The sequence below is a fragment of the Salarias fasciatus genome, chromosome 2 (genome assembly GCF_902148845.1).
Source record: "Salarias fasciatus chromosome 2, fSalaFa1.1, whole genome shotgun sequence".
Lineage (NCBI taxonomy): Eukaryota > Metazoa > Chordata > Actinopteri > Blenniiformes > Blenniidae > Salarias > Salarias fasciatus.
Genome location: NC_043746.1, coordinates 12,269,447 through 12,287,318, shown reverse-complemented (window position 1 = coordinate 12,287,318; position 17,872 = coordinate 12,269,447). Strand labels below are relative to the sequence as shown.

At 44.7% G+C, this 17,872-nt stretch overlaps 1 long non-coding RNA gene across 1 annotated transcript in view; it reads right to left on the bottom strand.

Annotated features, from left to right (window-relative positions):
• LOC115398692 (uncharacterized) overlaps positions 1 to 17,872 on the bottom strand; it is a 22,241-nt gene extending 4,369 nt beyond the window's left edge. Inside the window, exons 1-2 of the long non-coding RNA XR_003932589.1 lie at positions 17,859 to 17,872; positions 1,713 to 1,719 (exon numbers count right to left, since the gene is read on the bottom strand). This is a non-coding gene — a long non-coding RNA (uncharacterized LOC115398692). The remainder of the gene's footprint in view (positions 1 to 1,712; positions 1,720 to 17,858) is intronic.

Genomic DNA, 17,872 nt, shown 5'->3' with positions numbered 1-17,872 from the left:
TTCAACTCTTGGATCTGTCGATGCTCGGTGTGTCTGCTGCTCAGTGGTGAAGAGGTTAGTGAAATATGAAATAAAATCCCAGTTAATTCTCTGTTACAGGCCCCTTTGTGTGAAGTTTACATGTTGGGAAACTAACTACTTGAGTTTCATTACAATTTCTCTGTGCAGAAAACATACAAGTGTTAATGATGGTCTATTCCCCCCCCCACTGTTGTAAATTTGGGGCTAAAAGACAAAAATACATCAAGGATCTTTCCATGGAGATTGTTCTTTGAGCTGTTTGTGTGTCAGACAGCTGTTGGAGGACGGGATTTGAGGCCCACCAGTACCTGATCTGCAGTTTTCCTCCAGTCTTCATAAAATATGTGGCTGTGATCATAAGCAGCACATTCATGGCTCGCGGCGACACACTTGCTGTGCTAAAAACAATAGTTGAAGTCTCCCTGTCAGCAGATCCTCTCACCCCCCTGAAGTGTCCTTCAGTAAGACACTAAACCAGGATCGGCATCGCGGGGGCTGTTCTGCCGCCGAGCCTGACCTTTGATTTCCTCTCCTGAACTGCAAATGAAAAGGGAATCTCCCATTGGGGATCAATAAAGTTTAACATTAACATTTAATACCTTAAACAGGCTGAGGATGACAGTTTGTGCCTTGTTGTTTGCGACCACATGGTGGAGGCAGAGGATCGGCTCCAGAGCGCCAGGATTTATGGCTCCAGCTCTCAGCTGGCCTCAATGCCAAAGCTCCAGTGACAATGTGAGCCGGGGCCTGGATGATGAAAAAGAAATCTTAGTAAGTAATGAAGCCTTGAACTGCTCAGTATTACATAAAACATTTTTAAAACACGCCTGTCCATCCAAATGAATGGATTTGGTAAAAAATTATTTTCCTTAATTCAAAATTGCTGCAGTTTTTTATTGACCAGTTGCCGATGCGAACACCTGAAGACTCTGGAGTCCGTTGGAGTCGCACTTTAAGGACCTCATGCTCTTGCTCCAAGAAGACTGAACACTCCGAGCTGCCTCTTGGTGCATCAAAACAAACCAGAGTCAGAGAGCTGCTCTCTGCCACCAGAGGCTGCAGGGAGGCCACCCTCTCGTCCACCGGGACCGACTCAGACTGGGCGTCTGAGCCCCGTGGCACTGATCCCGTGCAACGCCCCACTAGGAGAAAACACCTCAGCAACAGTGCTCTTTCTCTTGCCCCTATTCCCCCCAATGCATTGTGCAACCCACCAATTAACAGTCTTGAAAAAAAAATAAACACAAGTATTTTGCAAAGGATTGTTTTTGCTGCATAGTAATTAACTGACTTTCTTCAGACATTAATTCACTTCTTGTTTGACTGCAGACATTAGCTGGATGGTTATGATAAAGTGTTGCTGTGTGACTGAAGCTGAGCTGCCTGTGGGGTCAGACTGACGCTGATTGACTCATTCTGTTCAGCTGAAGTTATATCAGTTAGAGGAAAGACGCTCCACAATCAAAATGTTACCGGTTCCCGTGACAAGGGGATTTATCTGATCTCCAGGAGAAGCAGCAGCGACAAAACATCCGAGATCAGCAAGCATGCAGACGGCAGCCTGACAGACACAAAGGTAAGCCCATTCATCACGTGTGATGTGGATTGTTACAGGCTTCATTAATCAGTAAATGTGGGTTTAGTGACAAACCAGGGAGGCAGCAGCTGTTTTCACGCACAGCAAAAGTAACCCGAACACTGAAATATATACTTTTTTAAAGCAATCTGTCTGGGTTCAATCTGTACATCTGTGTCCATCAAATGTGCAAATGTTTTGACCGCTTGGTGAGACAAAACAATTTCAAAGTGTGACAATGAGCTAACGGATGTTTGACATGATTGACAAATAAACCCCTCTAATATCAGGCCTCATGCGTCCCGGTATGAAATGCAATCCCTTGTAACACTCTCTCTCTCTCTGGCTCTGATTGGCACGTCGGTCCAGTTAAAATCCACTGCCAGTTTAAGGAAACACCATGCAGATGTAACAGAAGAGAGACGGAATGCGACAGTTTCAGATGACAGATTCATTGCTCAGAACTCCAAGCTGCGTGTGTGTTTAAACGTCGGCGCGCGAGCAGAGCCGTCTGGCTGTTCCAACCGAAGCGCCATGTTGAATGTGGCGACTTGGCTTCATCTGACGACTGTGTGTCAACCTCTGCCAGAAGCATCAGTCCGTTCATCCACACTCAAACATGGTAAGATAAAATATCACCGTTCTACCACAAAGCCTGCAGCACTTTAATGAATTACGATGTTATTTTGTGATAGGACTGTTGTACATGGTGTTAAGTGTTCCACCCTCATGAGTCATTTCAGCCTCACGGCAAATCAATTCCAGGTTTGAACCTGTAAACAAACTCGGCGATCAGTGAGAAGTTTGCGTGTTTGTATCTGTGTGCGGCTGTTTTTCTGTCTCTCTTGACCCTGGCGACCCGGCGATCAGGATGTAACCTGCCTCTTTTACAATGTCAGCACTGAAACAATGCCAGCACGAACTACATGGCCTGGATGGATGTGAACTGGATCCTGAATCAACAAGTTTTGCTGTTTCTACAACAAATAAACATCTGACTTTCTGAATGGTAGAGCACATGAAGTGGTTCCATCAGAAAACCAGCAAAGTTACTAAAAAACGCAAGAGGAATCAGGAAATTCAACAACTTAAGATAATCATAATTATCATGAAGTGATATGAAGTTTCACAGGATCCAGTGACCTTCACTAGGTCTGTGTTGAGCCGGTCTATACATAGAGATCCTGACACTTTTAAATACATAAAAGTTTCCTATTATTACCCTGAAACGGAGTGTGACAGTAAAAATAATTGTCCGCTGACTGCTCTCATATGGAAACGCCGGGCTTTATAAACACGCTGTCTTAAAGTGTTGGAGTGAGAGGAGTGGGGCTGGACGGTCTGTCAGAGAGGCGGTTTTCCCTCTGAAGGCTGCAGACTGTTAGTTAAGAGTGTTTTTGTGTGTTAGTGGATATTTTGAGGAACAAAAACATTTGTTTTCCCAGAAAGCAAGAAAGGAGGAGGGAGGAAACGGATTCCTCTTCCCCCCGATGCTGGCGGGCGCTCGGTCTCGTGTTGACGTGGCGCTCAGATCGCAGCCGCCGTAAAGTTCTTCGTGGCTGCCGTCTCTCATTTTCTGTCCTCTCCTCTCTTGCTGCTGTTTGTTTTTCTGACTTCTCCGTATCCTCCTTTGTCTCTCATCCACCACTTAACCGTCCAGTTTTTTTTTCTTCTGATATTTCCACATGTGTGCGTGTGTGTGTGTGTGTGAGTGTGACTACTGGGCCAGTCGCCTGTGTGATGTTGAGCCAACTCCTCCTAACACGCTTTCGGAATACTTCTTTGGGTTGCATGCTTGTGGATTCAAGTTGTAAAGCTGCAGAAACGAGCGTATAAAATATGGCTGCGCGTGCCGGACCGAGTCTGGGCCTGCCGGGGCCGGACCCGGACCAGCAGCCACCCCGTCCAGCTCCGGAGAACTTTCACCGAGTGGAAATCACCTTCTGAATGATCCCGACTCTCACTGACCGACGACAGACGAGACGAGAACAGCGTGGAACAAATCTGAGCGCAGACGAGGAACGACACCTGTGCCTTTACGCTTTTGTAGGAGCACAGACTTGTATTGTGTGTGTGTGTGTGTGTGTGTGTGTGTGAGTGTGTGTGTTTTATCACCCTGTTAAACTCCAGGGTGTGACTTTGTTCTATAAGAGAGGAGGAAGGTAAAACCTGGGAGTTCCTCCAGCAGCTTTGGACTAGTTCAACTTCTTTTTACATTTCTAATTGAGCGTGGTGCCATGCCGAATCTGAGATATAGATTTCAGTTTGTTGGACTAAGGAGGATAAAAATTAAAAGCCCTTAAAATTAAAGTGGCATGAGGAACAACGCTTCGTAATTAGTTCAACTCTCAGTCGTGATTGATTTTTTTTTTTTCCACATTCTGCATGAAAACACAGTTCTGTCTGTTCTAAGAGTGAAAATACTGAAGTGAAGAATTTTAAGTTGATTATATTATATTCACCTAATTCAGAAGAGAAGATGGTTTTCCCCTCTAACTCCCCATTTGATGGCCATTTTGCTCCTCAGACTTGTTTTGTATGTGTGTGTTTGTGTGTGTTGGCATTGTATGTTATTCTATTCAAATGTGCTCTATTTCATTTCAGTGAGTTGAAAAGCGTGCAAACGGGCCTGTGTGTTTGTGTGTTTTCCGGCATTCTGCGCTGGGATCCAGATGCCGTTCTGACCAGATGTGAAACGCATTAACAAACCTCACCTGTTGTCGGCGTGCGGCGTTGTTAAGGTCACCAGACGAGAAACAAGAACATCACCTAAAACATAATGTGCTGCCTGCTGGCTCTGCCTTGTAAATGTGAATAACTGAGACTGAGAGAGAGAGAGAGACAACAACTCACAACTACAGCTGCCTTTTACACGACATTTAAATTCCTCATTTTAAGTTTTCGTGGTTGAACGGAGCCTACAGTGATCAAGTTTTTATGATTTAAAACACTTTTACCATCAAATCGCCATTTCTTCGATATGTGGCAGATTAAAGAGAGGTGGTTGTCTGGGAGTGGATTTTGGATCAGGAACTGTGTATTTCATGCACAGACTTGCAGTTCAGACAGAGCAGCATGGTGGAGCAGCGGTTAACAACCAACAACAACACAAACAAAGTTGTGGTGACTTTCAGGCATTTCTGCTGTCAGTGTGTTATTCCTCTTTCTTGGTCTTGTCTCAACAAAGGAAGCAACATTTAAAGAGGCTTAGTATGTTCTAATAGGTTTCTATTCTGTTGTATTTTAATATTAGGATGCTTGACATAGCTTATGATGTGTATTAAAATCAGTTAAAATCTTATTGGTTCAGTTGGTAAAGTTTTGTCCCAGACTTATTGAACCGTTTTATACTCACATGTGAATAATCCAATTCCCAATGAAAAAAAAAAATCAACCTTTTCTTTCATGTTTTTTTTTATTGTGACTCCTCTGAAAGCTGTTTCCCATTGATGGTTTTTATTGTCATATTTTGGGACGCCCTCACTTTAAGCATATTTTAAGATGTCATGTGATTTATTTGTCAAAGCCCATAAAAAAAAAAAAAAAAAAAAAAACTCCTAGTAAAGTGTCTGCCGAGGCCAGACGTTCGCTCCAGTGTGTTTCCTGCAGTCATGCTGTGGTGCACAATGTTAGCAATATGAATTATTTCTGCAGTCAATTCGGACATAATGCGGAGGAATCCTGCTCTGCTGAATCCAGCAGTGTAGTTCTAATGTTGCACTGTTAAAAACAACGATAGGAAACTATTCGCTGTGTCGCGCTGTGTGGCGACTCTGCTGCTACTGAAGAAACCATAGTGGAGAGCCATTTGAGGCTAGTTGATCTGTAGGTGTGGATGCGAGTCCAGAGTTCAGGATGACAGTCGTCAGGGACCTTCTGCAGGTGACAACTGGCAAAAAAAACAAAAAAAAAACGTAGTTCCTTGTGAGACCACATCATCACATCGTCACATCATGTGGACGGCTGTGGTGTGAGGAGCTGCTCTGGCCTGAAGCTGTCTCTGCGGCGCAGGAGCCCGTTGGCCGATTGCACAATCCCTCATGAATCACGGACCTGGAGGCACTAGACACACACGCTAGCTACCTCACACTCGGCGCCGAACTGTCCCGGTGCAGGCGCTCCAGCCTCGTGACGGTGCGAAACTGACAACATCCTCCGCTGAAGAGGAGACGTGCCGCGGTCCAACAGAACCTATAAACCTTCGCAGTATCTCTTTCATATGAGCAGGCATGTAGCCGCAGCACGCGCCACACGGATACTTCCAGCGCAATACCAAGAATGATTAGCTCTGAACTCTGCGGAGCAGATGACAAAAGAAGTGGAACAGACCTAATTAGGATGGAGGATGCGGCAGTCAACCGACACACCTGCTTGCAAATGCACACATGAACAATCCCTTCAGCTGCACCTCCACCGCCGACATATATTATCCACGAAGAGCACGGAAAAACAAGGCCGTTCATCTGTGATGCCATGCCAGGAATTCACAGCACGTATTGAGTTAGAGAAGGGGGAAAAAAAAGCAACTAAAAAACAAAAGAGGGGGGAAAAAAACATGTGCTCTGGATTTTCTGAAAACATTGCAGTGAAAACATTGTGGTTGAGGTGCAAGAAGTCGAATCTGAAATGGTCCGGTTCCTCGTTGTTGCCTTTATTGTTACCATTTCAATTATTCATGGTAAATTCTTTTAATTTTTTTTTTTTTTTTTTTTTTTTTTTTTTAGTAAAGTGCTTAAAGAGGTAATGAGCTCTAACTGCTGGCATGTTCCTGATGGAGGCTTATTCAGCAGTTTTCCAGCGGGCTCCTGGATGCTTCTGGAATCAGACCGCCTTCTGGAGGGCAGCACAGCAAGTTTTTAGAAGTGTGAAACGAGTCTCGACTTTCTGTTTCGTCCTGCTCACTCTGCTCTCCGTTGGCCAGGAAGCGGCTGAGCGTCTCGTAGCACATCTGGCGACTGAACGCTGTGCGTCGGAGCGGGGTCGCAACCTCTCCCCTTCCTGCAGCCCGGCCGCCGCCACATGGCTGCCTGGCTGGCGGTCTGAAGTGCTGGCTGTGCTCACTGTTCTCCAGGTTGGGGAGAATTTGTTTGTCACTTGAGGCTTGAACACACACACACATTTGTGGGTCACAAGCTGCAGCAAAGACGAGCGCAGTGTGACAGCTTCTGCTGGTGTGTGTGTGTGTGTGTGTGTGGCTCGGAGTTTGACCTGGGACCTGAACGGCAGTTCAATCAGTTGAAAACAGGGTTTTCTTCCTCCATATTGTAATTGCTGGGACATGGTGGGGATGAGCGCCTCAAATAAAAAAAAACAACATATTTTTAAGGATATTTATCAAATACAGTGAGGAGGCTCAGCTGGAAACTGCAGTGAAGGCATTAACATCTGCTTCAGCCGGTAAACACCGGCGGCCCTGAGCTCCACAACCTCCATACAGCTGCTGAGCGCTCTCCGACCCTCTTCCTCTGCATCACAGTTTAAATAACAACAGCAAGAGTATTTATCTTTACTGCCAGTGTTACATGAAGCATTAGCAAACGCCAAGTCTTTGTGTGGAGTCGAAAATGGATTGTCCAAACAGAACGCACGCTTTTTCTGACGGCTAGCAAAGTTACTGCTGTTTCCTAAAAATTCTAGAATAATGTTTAATAAATGGGACTGAAAATACATCATATATTTGTCGTCATCACAATAACATGTACAGTGCACGCATATAGCAAAGACTCAGCTTACTGCGATAAACTCTCTGCTCTCAGCGCCAAACCCAGAAATCAAGCCCTGGAACGATGTCCCACAATCCTTTTGGCTTGTTTGAACTGGACTGTCCGTCACCGACAGCCTGCCCGTTCTGAGACACACAGCGTTTTCATTTAATTTCTTTTCAGAAGTTTCGATCGCGTTCCGCCCAGTGACGCTTGATCATAAATCACATTATCATAGTTTTCAACACACATTATGGGACATTGTGTGTTTTCCTGCTGTCATGCAGCCCCGGACTGATCTGTGATGGATGTCTTCATGCAGTGTTCTTTCACGTCCTGCGTGTCAACATGTTCAAGCAATCAGCCGAAGCCGCACTGCCCCAGATTGAGTTGACAATGGACTGTCTTCAGCTTCACCACTTCAGCATTGAACCACACCTGGAGAAAACAGGCCAGAAACACAACGGCATAGAAATCTGCTCTGGTTATTGTTGAGTCAAACAACAAGAGAACAGCTTTTTGAAAGAAAGAAATCCAAAAAGCTCAAAGGGATCAACATCAGATACTTCAGTGTTTGATTATTTATAGTAATTCATATCATGATTGCAATATTTGACGATATTTTCACAGATCACACGCTCATCTAATACCACGCAGCCTTAATATCAAATGGGATTTTCACATGGAAATCTTTGAAACCGTCACTCGCGGTTCAGATTATTTAATCAGCATTACCACTGAATCAGCGGCTTTACTCAGCACCGTTTAGTCATGCTATTTCCAATTTAAAAGTCATATTAAAACATAATGAGATTGCAAAAGCCGCAAATAAAATTCTAATGTATAAATCTAGTCAAAAATATTATTGACCTGAAGACCAGACTCTTTTCTATGAATTTTAAAATGTATATATTTTTTTTTTGATGCAATGGATCCATATATCTGAACTCCTGAGAAAAGTGGGTCGTCTTCCAGGATACACCCTGGACAGGCCACCAGTCCATGAGCAATATAAAATATATTTATTGACTCAGAAGTAGTACATAACTATAACAGTCTCATAATGTGAAAAACAAATCAAAAGGCTCGAGTGATTTTGTGATTTCGACCGCCGCAGCGACTTCCTGAAGTCTTGTTGTCAGCAGGATGTTGCCAGGCAACCTTTGAGGACTCTCCTCTCAAAAGCAGCTCCTGTTGCGGTGGCTTTTTCCCTCAGATGACATCTCTGCGCTCGATCTTGACCTGACCTCTGCTGCTGCCGCCGACCCTCCAGAAGTTCACAAACTAAGTTGAAAGTTGCTTTTTGTGCTGCAGCTAAAAAGGAGAAGAGATCAGACCACTAACAACTGATTTGTAGGTTTTTTTTTAATCAGATCACGTTTATTATTAATCTCTTATTGTTACAAGTCGCACCTTGCTCATAAAACAATGGGCAATTAGTCAGAATCAAACCAAGTTGAGCTACAGAGGAGTGAGATTACAGGGAAACTTGGGTCGACACAAAGACAAACCGGTGAAAGGAGGAGAACTGTGAAGTGGTGATGTGATAAAGAACAATGGCCTCAGCAAAGCAAAGCGTTCTCTTTAGTTTCTCCTGTAACAAACGACTTCAACGGAGATTAATTGTGATCAGGCCGGTGCTGAGTTATGCTTCAGCTGCTGTCAGAGCTGCCGCGGGTTTTGTTGATGGTGCTGCTGGTGGCGTTTGTGGGAGTGAGCTGAAGCCTAATGTGAGAGGTTGCCGGCTGCGGTTGCCCTGACTGTTTACTGTTGTTTAGTCTCTCATATTTATAGGTACAGCGCTGCTGCCTGTTTCAGCTAATTATACTGCGAATGCCATTGGGGTGATTGCAGTAATGACTGGTTGGATTTCCAAAGCTTTCCAAGCTGTTTTTTTTTTTTTTTCTGTTTGTCTTTCAGTTAATTTTGCTACGGGATGCAAAATGGAATTCTCTTTGGTTTGCGCGTTTATACGTTTTTGAGAAGGTATGTCTGCATTTAGGCATTTCTCTAATCGCCTGCAGATTTACGATGCGCGCGCTCTTTGAGGTGTCATCTTGTGGCACTTTTCATGACGAACACATCACATCCTCAGGAGCAGGATCTGCTGATTCGATCGGGGCCGAGGTCTGCAGCCTCCGCAGCCCACTTAGCATGCAGAAACAGACCCCAGGAATGTTCTTTAATCAACCTTAATTATAGTTTCCCAGACTCCGCTGCTCCCAGGTCAGTTGTTAATCCATGCTTCAAGTTCAAAAGTTCAGGGTGTCGTTTGCGCAGACATTTAGGGCCCCCTAAACACCTTCTGCCAAATACTAAACAACCCAAACACCCACACGGCTTGCATTCATCACAGCGTCTGTGTCTGCACACCTACATATAAATGCCGGCGCAGAGTGATGGAAATGATGAGCAGCGTTAAGCGCCGTGTGTGTATCCGGGTGTCTCGACTCGGCCATTAAAATTCTGAACATCCTTGGCATTTAGTTTTAATGCTTTTTGTGGCGTCGCCGGTTTTCGCGGCTGCATCGGGAGAATGCAGACGGTGGCAGGTACCGGGGCTCTGAGCCGAATCTACTCCACTGCGAGAGAGACCGCTGTCTGCCGTGCACCTGCGCGCCTCACACTTCCACACAAACAGCAAAGATTCAGATTCTTTTTTTCTTTTTTCTTTTTTTTCTTTTGATCCAGTCCCACACAGAGAAATATGCCGCGCTCATTCAGTAAAGCCTCAAAGATAATTCAACCCAGATCAAGTCAAAAACACACACACACATACACACACGTGGAGTGCGGATGTTATCAGCATAGTTTGGAAGTACGGCTGACACGTTTTCAAAACACTGCGTGCTCGGTTGAGAGTGTGCTGGATGGGTCAGTGAAGTCTGACAGGAGAAAAACAGTCTGAAGACATACGTCCCATCTTGTCCGTCCTCAGGCGCGCGACCTCAGGAGCCTCCGTGTTCACGCATGAAGCACTGAGTTTGAAGCCACTGATTTGAGGAAATGAAGTGCTGAATTTGTGGGAAATCGCTGCATTTATTCTTCCACCCTGCCAGTGACGTATTCCCGCACAATATAGCTTTTTTTTAAATTTAAATATGCATCTTTTTCTTATGTTTATTGTCTTTTTTCCTTTGTGAAGGACACGTATGACTTCTTTATTTTCCACAGCCACTGCTGTTGAGTTGGACTTTTCACGTGGTGATATTATTCTCTTCAGCATCTGCTGCTTGTGTGCAATAGTAAGCCATTCAACAGAATCCTAAGCAGCTTAAATGGTGCAGAACAACATTATTTTAGCATTATCCGCAGCGAAAAACATACAGAAATACCCTCAAGTTGAAATCAAGGACGTAAGTCTGAGCCTACACTTTCCATTGGAACAACTTGCAGTTTTGATAGTTTTGACACACTGACAGGTGGCAACTTTACACAACGATTGAGTTAAGTTTTTTTCTTTTTTCTTAACCACTTTCTGCACATGAACACAACGTATTTAACATTTTCATCAGCTGATTTTGTGATATTCAACAATTGTTTTCAAGTTTTCAGTCCTGGCACAGACTTAAACAAACGGCAAACGCGCCGCATTAAAATGCTCACAGTCGGCTGACTGTCAACGTGTGTGTTTGACAAGTTACCGGAAACTCATGGACTCTTCTGAATTAACTTCTCACGGCGTGTATTCACCACCTCGGCGGCCATCAAGCACTTCAACGTTAGTCACATTAACACACACACTCACTGTATGCTCATCAGATTTCTATTTGCTTGTGCGTCGTTTACATACAAGTGTATAAGAAACAAAAGCATCAGGCGCTGCGATCTGATGGCGGCGTTGACAAGGAATCGGGAGTCAAAAGACAAATGAGTAGATGGAGGCTTTCAGCTGATGAGTGTGCCTGTGTTTAGTCGGAGGGCATTTGCCTCTGAATATTGATCGCTACTGAGCAGGGAAACATCTGAGAGCGGCGGCGCTGACAGCTTCCTCTGTGGCCGGCCGCCGCCTTCGTTTCTTCATTTCATTAGGCGCTCTTTGTTGCCTTATCATGTACTCCTCCTTATCTTACTCAGCTCATTATGTCCTGCAGCGATCCTCCAGGCAAGGGTGTGAATGAGTACATGTCCGCCCCGCCGATCTCCGGGAGAGAGCGACTGTGCTGCTTGTTGTGTTCTCCATGTCAACACATGTACGCTCAGCTGGTAATGGGCGGAAACAAACCTGGAACCGGTAATGCCTTAATACCCCGCTCAAAGTGAGCCCATCATCGGCGGGTTACCCTGCTGTTTCATCTTTTACTCTGTCCGTCGAACTTGTTTGGATAAGCCGAGTCTTTCGCAGAATGTGGGTTTTCTGTCGACGCGCCTGGAGAACGCTGGGTGGATCCACGTCTGACGAGACGCGTGTGGCGGACGAGAGAGAACGACGCTCACAATCTCCCCTTTGAGCACTCTGCAACGAGGCTTGATTGTGTTTGAACTCGCCAACAAAGCAAAAACAGAGCATCAAAGAGATGCTTGCACTACCGCTGCACGGCATTAGGTCTATATTTATTATGTGCTAAAGTTGAGAATTGTGACAGCAATAAGCTTTGTGATATAAATATAAACACTTGCTAAGTAGCAGTTTGACTGTTTTGTGTCAGGTGTGTATTTTTTCTTGCCTGTTTATGACGAGGTGTAAAATATTATTGATTCAGTGAAATTGAATATAGTTTTCTTTTGAAAATGACTCAATTTATGACACCATTAGTTTGGCCACTTGCTGAGGCCGATGCTGAGTCGTGGGCTGATTATACCCGGGACATCTCTGACCAATCGGAAACCCTGCAGAGCAGCTTACGTAACGGGGGAGCAATTATTAAACAATTATTCTCAAAGTATGTAGAAGCGCTTCCTCGGAGATCTTCCTTTCATTTATACTTTCCATTGAGTTCGTTTGAGGCTCATCTCCCACGTGTGAGGGCATTTTGTGTTGGATTAATAATTCCTCACCATGACGGCACCTGAGCAAACCCCACTTCCTGGTACAGGCCTCAGATTTATCTGACCAACTGTGCTGACATGCAGAATATAAATGCTCAAACATCATTTCTTGCGGTTCAGTCAGTGTGTACTGTGCAGGCGCAGACTGTGACGGCGGTGAATTTGCGACGCATGGCGCAGCCCTGTATGTAAACTCAGCAGCTGTTGTCGCTCGGCTGCATTTTTCATCGCTCCGTACGAAGTAAAGGGCATGATCAATGTGTTAAACCGACTTTGTCAAGAAGGGATTGGTGAATAATTTGTTGAGAGAAGGAGCTATTGTGAGAGACCGAAGGAGCAGAAGAACGAAGGTGAGAAGAGATAATGATGCAGCTGGTGTGTGAGCCCCTGAGAATTGTGGGAAAAGAGCCTTTGTGTCCTGTGGCAGAGATCACACGATGGCTCTGTTATTGTTAGAACCAGTACAGAAGTTGGAGAGCAGAAGTGTGCTGGTATTGATGAGTTATTCTGACTTCTCCCTGCCTTGGTGATGGTCCCCTTGTTGTCTTGAAAGAGCTTTTAGCTCATCCGTCAGCCTGTTTGTTATTCCCGTGTTCGGCTGAGTGTAATCCAGCTGTGAGCGCCTCCGTTCGTCCGTGTGTGCATACGTACACATGTTTGGAATTCTTTGAGACTCAGCAGGCACACAGTTGTGTACTCTTCTGTTTGGGAACAGATGCCAGTACTCCTAATTTTCCTGGCGTACTCCCTCGTGTCACATGGTCCCTCAGGTGGCGACGAACAGCTCCGAGTTGCCGTCTGGCCTCCCGTTTGAAACACAGTCTCCAGAAAAATAAAACGGGGGGAAATTATACAGTTCTGCAAATCCCGGATTGTTGAAATGTAAATGCTTCTGAGCCGAAGCTGAAACTCATTCCTGAAAGCGAGTACCACGCTGGACCTCAGTCGTCATGGAAACGGCACACTGTTAACCTCAGTTTGGTTAGTTTCAGAAACCGAAGCCTGGTTTGTGTTAATCATCTTAAAACAACAAAAAAAATAAATAAATAAAACAACTGGCAATCTAGAGACAACAATTAGCCAAATCCAAATGTCTCTGGGTTCTTGAAGGAAACCAGACTCTGTATTTCAGTGGAACGCCGCTGCGGAATGGGCTTTAAATTAAGACATATTTTTCAGGTGACCGTTTCAGGCGTGGAGACAGTTTGAAAGATCGCACAACCTTTAAATTATCGCTGCCGGAGCTGGTGAAAAGCACCTGGTTCTTCAGAAAGCGAGCATGTCTTTAGCGTGGCGGAGCACGGCGACGGCCAGCAGAGAGGTGGGAGCCGCCTGATGTGGAAGCAGCCTTTGAACTCCCTCCTCCCGTTACGCAACCGGCGAGGGCGCCTGTTCTCGCTGGCCCGCCGCCGCTCTAACCCTCGCCGGGCGACACCTGAGTGTTTGTTGTCTATTAGATTGACCCGTGGAACGCTCTTTCAGAAATGGCAGCCTTTTTCCACTCCCGCGGACGCTCGGCCCTGCTCCTCTTTCCCCTCGACCTCCAAAAAGTTGAAAGAGCGAGAATGTAAAGTCGGAATGTAAAAACGGCGCCTAGCTCCAAGCAGTGTGGCGGCGTTTCTCTCTCCTCTGTAGAGGAAGAACAAATATCACCTGCAGTTTTAAAGACGTGTGCTCCCATCATACACGCTCTACGGTGAAGTAGTGTAGACATAAACAAAAAGAGACATTCTGACAAATCGCGGGACTGTGTGGAAAGAGGGGACTTGAAATGGAGGACGAGAGGAGACGAAAAGCTAAATAACGTGCAGCAGGGTCGGAGTGACATTGAGCAGAGAGGAGGCGTCTCAGCTCTGTCTCTATACGTCGAAGACGGATGGCGTGTGGCTCCTCCTCCGTCTCACGCAGTCGGTTTGGTGTCATTTTTACGCCGACATGTCAAAGCAGGAAACATTTCCAAATAGATATAATCATAACACCTCTGTTCGGTCCCGAACAGGTGTGTTTTCCTCACAGAAACGTGTCCCGAAACGTGCCCGGTGCACGAGCAGCAAACCGAAATACAACTGAGATATATGTCATTTGTAAATGAGTCCGTCTTTGCTATGCTACTTTCTCTTAATATATACCCAGGGCACAGTCTTTGATCTATATTTTAGAAAGTCAGAGTCCGTGTCCAGAATAGATAAAGGTATCACAAACTTGACACTCCTGTCTCATAAAACCCTGCAACTTTGTTCATAAATTATTGCTTGCCGGGGAGAGCCGCGGCCCTGAGGGTTTTGGAGGAGACCTTTAGCTGAGCAGAGACTGCTTTACACCTGTAATATAAATTAAGTGTAGGCAGAGGAGGGGAAGGGGACGGACACCTGAACCTCACCCGCAAAAGCAATAGCAGCAGCCTGACTTTACCGGCTCATGATTTATTACCGCTGGATGGAGCGAGGCTGAGGTCTGAATCCTAAAGTCCTCCTCCACTGACCTTATGGGAAAGTTTAAACAAGCAAACGGTCAGTTTACAGGCAAAACAGGACCCTGAAATGTAACCTGGCTACCCTTGCTGCACAGCTGAGTTGGAGTTTTTTTTTTTTTACTGTCTGAGATTATTTCTCTTTACAGAGACGCTCAAATATTTAAATAGGGTGATGAGGTTGCTGTCAGAGGATCTTTGTGGATTATCTCTAAATTTCCATTTCTGTGGAATACGTCTCTATCATCCTGTGTTGACAAAACCAAAAGAGGACTTAATGGATAATTCCAGTTCATTTCGGCTGAGCCTATTTTCCAATTATTGTGGCTGTTGTGGGTCTCAGTGGGTCACGCTAACTTTCCGCTCTCCATATCCTTGGAAGGATTTCGGAAGCAAAACGTCTGCCCTCCGTTCCTCAAAGCACTCTGCATGAATATGGTGCATTTGTTGTGTTTTTACACTTTTAGTATTTAACAATCAGGGGATGGCTATTTTTAGCTTTTTCGTTGACTATAAATAGCATGAAATGAGTATGAATCATGAGTTTGACCTTGACTTTGTTGTTCATATCAAATTTGCATTAAAACTATAAACTAAAGCCTGGAGTTCGACTTGCTGTGACAACCTCAGCCTTTATTTATTAACTCAAACAGGCAGACATTATAATCAAACATTTCCCTCCGAGTGTCACGAGGGAACGTTGAACTAATCGATATTTAGGCTGTGGTTTAAGAGTTTAATTCAACTTTCAAATGAAAATTAAGTATTACAAAAAAAGAAACAAACAAAAAAAAAACAACAATGCAAAATGAGCCGTTATGGATTTGTAGTGGTCATCACTAGAAAAGAAATCACAGGTTTTAGTAAAGGTAACAAGCTGTTTACCGTGTTGAGAGTCAGTGCTGAATTTCCTGATTATTTCCTCTTTTTATTAAACTCGTGCTCTCATTATGTTTCTGTGGCGTCAACTTTCTTTTTCTGGTGTGTTTTCTGTTCAGCCTGCTCATGTAATGTCACAGCTCTGCCGTCTTCTTCTCCCGTCTTCCTCTGATTTGTGTTTGTGTTGTCGCGTTTTTTTGCTTGTTGTGCCGCCCATCGGCTCATTGTCTCAGCAGCGTCTCATTTCCCCGCTACAAGTCTAAATATGTCTGTTTTTGATCTGGTGTCTTTTTATATCTTTGTCTTTTTATATCTGTCTCTGAGCCATCCTGCTTTCCGTCCAGTCTCGCTACCTGTGTGACAACCTCCGGGTCGTCTTCCCGTCCGTCTCGCTCTCTGCTTCTGCTGTCTGCTTCCCACATCCATGACTAATAGCTGCTTTCTGTTTAAAACTGTGTCTGCGTTTTTATTCCTGACCCTGATGAAATGCCCCCATGAGACTGAAATGTATTGTGAAATCCCTTTGTCACACAAAAACACACATATCCACTGAATTCAGGCAGATCTTCCAGGATGGCGTCTTCTGTTTGGTCTGTTTGGACACGTTGAATTAAGAGAGACTGAACCGGAGCTGAGGAGAATACACACTCTACACACGCCGCGATTTCGGTTGTGGCAACATCTTCAATCACGGCTAAAAATATTTAGTCTGGCGTCGTCCAGTGGGAGGGTCTGCCAGATCGTGGATGTGTGAGATAACTTCTGGAAAATGTCCGAAATTTGTGTGACGTGTAGAAGACAGACAAAATAATGCTGGTCCTTACTGGAGTGTCGTAATAGCCATCAGTAGGGATGGATTTCAGTAACTGGTTTTTCTGGCCATGTAACTTGTTGCTTAACTGACCAGAAATGGAACTGAGCACTGCAGGGAGCAAAGTGACTGGTTCATCAGTATTTTAAATCTTACTGTTAAAGTTTATGAAATCCAGATTGTACAAAATAGAAGCTAATACATTTAGAACTATTATACTAAGCAAGATCTAACATATAATAACTTATAAAGCTGCTAAAATCGTAGAGTGTGTATGTGCTTTCAGCTTATAACAAAACTACAGGGGATGGTCCGGTGTGCAACAACACGAAGATTACAATAGTCATACTTTAGTAAATAAACTGCAAAAACAGATGTGGAGTTTTGACAGGAGTAAAATTAATGCATAAGAGCTCATCCCTGTACGCTGTCTGGTCCTGAGAGGCTCGCTGTTTCACATTTTACAAGTTTTGCTCTAAGCTATGGAGCCTTCCCAGTGATTTCACCGAGTATTTCTAAGACACATTAACCAAAAGGTTGAACTTACAAAGTTGACGTCACTGTGGATGAAGATGAGGGATCACCTGTCGTGGATTCAGATTTTATTTTTCTTCTTTTTTTTTTTTTATTTGACCTTGAAGTGTTTTCTACCTAATGTTTTTTAAAGCTTTCCAAGTCTAGGGTCAGGTTCAGGCATGCTGAATGACTCTGAGTGGCTTGGAGCTGTCCATAACGTCTGCACCGTCCCTGAGTCTGTCATCGAGTTACATGCGATAATATCGAGACAGGATATTGCCTTCTAAAAATCTGTGTTTGAGCGTGCAGGGGGAGAGAATGTAGGAAATGTGCCTGTGTCATTCCCCCCACTTCTTCATTCCCCTGCTGTGGGTGTTTGCTCAGAGTGGGAGAAACAATCAGCGATTCTGGAAGCTTCCACAGGCCCCCATTAAAAAATCATGAATCAATTTGAGCTTGTTCAAAATTTCAAACAGAGCTATCATTAAAAATTCACTGGGACTTGTAAATACATCATTGGTATTGCCGGGGCTGACGAGGGATGCCTCAGAATGAGCCCGGAGAGCGTGTGCTTGATCTCTGACTTTGGTGTCAAGGGCGAAGTTGCGGACTTGGTTCACCCGAGGTCTTTCCCAGAGGTGTTGACTGGCGGCGACGCAGCATCTTTCACAACACATTTAACTGTTGCGTCGCCGCCTGTCCTCACGTGCCCTGACATTTCGTGCGCTATTAAAGGTCTCCTCTTTCACCTGAAACATCTTTTTATCATTGAAAACGTCTCTGTGCTCAGATTTTAATGGGAACAACCAGGTGTTAGAAATATATTGGCCTCTAGAAAGTTTTGTCACAGTCCTTCTCTTCGTACGCGCACACACATGCACACAGGCGCGCTACCACACACACACACA